At 46.9% G+C, this 1,975-nt stretch overlaps 1 long non-coding RNA gene across 1 annotated transcript; it reads right to left on the bottom strand.

The window, feature by feature from the left end:
• Positions 1-988: 988 nt before the first annotated feature.
• Positions 989-1,696, bottom strand: LOC143710874 (uncharacterized). The gene is made up of 3 exons (XR_013194669.1): positions 1,636-1,696; positions 1,402-1,517; positions 989-1,107 (listed from the first exon to the last, which is right to left on the bottom strand). It is a non-coding gene; the product is annotated as an uncharacterized LOC143710874 (long non-coding RNA).
• Between the last annotated feature and the right edge of the window lie 279 nt (positions 1,697-1,975).

Raw genomic sequence — 1,975 nt, forward strand, 5'->3', positions numbered from 1 at the left:
AGAATGTGGTCATGGATAAGCAGGGATTTATTGGTAAGGGATTGTGTATTGAATAATTCCATCGTGGCAGGAGACAGAGCTGATGGTGAACATCTCTGTAAGCTCCGCAGTACACTGTGGTCCACTCCATGTTTTATATATATCCCACCGCTAGAGGTTCTCAGGAGCGGTGAAGGGTTCCTACATACTCCAAGCGCGGCAGTGATCTGATGACGCCGTTGTAGTGCGACACGCGTAGCTGAAGACCAGATGGAGGAGATCGTCGATGCACCATGCAGGAGATAAACAAAGTCTTTCCGAGCACTTCTGTGGCAGTACCGGGGTCGGCGCAAAAGTCCAAGCTGTCTTATGGCTGTGATGCAAGGTGGAGCAGTGTTGCAGTTAAGACTCAGCAGTTGAGAAATGGAATATTTCAGCATCATGCTGGACGCTGGTGGTGTTCGCACAGAGTGTTTACACCAAAGAGCGGCAGCAGGTACGTTGCTAAAGCACCCAGTCAAAAAGATTGTTGCTGTACAGAGAGGTAGGAAACTTGCAAGGGGCATAAAAAAGACCTATAAAAAAACACTTTCTTAAAATACGCTAAATTAAAATCAGAAATGGAGAAGCGGCGAACAGACAGCGCCAGCGTCCTCTCCCTCTCTTGATCACCTCTCGATCACCTCTTGATCATCTATAGTTAGAGTAAAAGAGGCTTGTATTAGTTTACAGTAGTATTGCTGGCTATACAATAGTACAGCTGGCTCTCTTCTCAGAGCTCAGGCAGACAGAGAGCAAAGGTGAGGATTCACAGTATAACTGACACTACTCACAGGATTCAGATAAATGGAGAGGAGTAAGGAATCAACAGCGAAGCTGGCTCTCTTCCCAGGACTCAGGCAGACAGAGATAAAAGGTGAGGATTCAACAGTATAACTGGCTCTCTTCCCAGGTTTCGGATGAATGGAGAGGAGTAAGGAATCAATAGCAAAGCTGGCTCTCTTCTCAGGACTCAGGCAGACAGAGAGAAAAGGTGAGGATTCAATAGTATAGCTGGCTCTCTTCACAGGGTCCGAATAGACGGAGAGGAGTAAGGATTCAACAGCGGAGTTGGCTCTCTTCTCAGGACTCAGGCAGACAGAGAGAAAAGGTGAGGATTCAATAGAACAGCTGGCTCTCTTCTCAGAGCTCAGGCAGACAGAGAGCAAAGGTGAGGATTCACAGTATAACTGACACTACTCACAGGATTCAGATAAATGGAGAGGAGTAAGGAATCAACAGCGAAGCTGGCTCTCTTCCCAGGACTCAGGCAAACAGAGATAAAAGGTGAGGATTCAACAGTATAACTGGCTCTCTTCCCAGGTTTCGGATGAACGGAGAGAAGTAAGGAATCAAGAGCAAAGCTGGCTCTCTTCTCAGGACTCAGGCAGACAGAGAGAAAAGGTGAGGATTCAATAGTATAGCTGGCTCTCTTCACATGGTCCGAATAGACGGAGAGGAGTAAGGAGTCAGCAGCGGAGTTGGCTCTCTTCTCAGGGCTCAGGCAGACAGAGAGCAAAGGTGGGGATACAACAGTGTAACTGGCTCTCTTCACAAGATTCGGATGAACGGAGAGGAGTAAGGAATCAACAGCGAAGCTGGCTCTCTTCTCAGGACTCAGGCAGACAGAGAGAAAAGGTGAGGATTCAATAGTATAGCTGGCTCTCTTCTCAGAGCTTGTGCCTGTTGTTTTGTTTCCGGTCTAGCTATCCGGTGTGATGTTGTAGTTTTTCTAACGTTACTAGTTGTTGCAACAGCGTGTGAAAAAAACTACAAAGTTTGCTAGGCCGAAAAGAGCGTTAATCTCGCAATAAAAAATGTATGCTGTTAAAATGGGTTTGCGTTAACGTCGTTAATAACGAGTTTAACTGACAGCAGGGCCAGCGCGTCCATATAGGCGAACTAGGCAATTGCCTAGAGCGGAACTTTTGTAAGGGCGGCAAAACTTGTGCCAACC

Source organism: Siphateles boraxobius, unplaced genomic scaffold (genome assembly GCF_051911475.1).
Source record: "Siphateles boraxobius isolate OS27281-9 unplaced genomic scaffold, OSU_SipBor_1 48, whole genome shotgun sequence".
Lineage (NCBI taxonomy): Eukaryota > Metazoa > Chordata > Actinopteri > Cypriniformes > Leuciscidae > Siphateles > Siphateles boraxobius.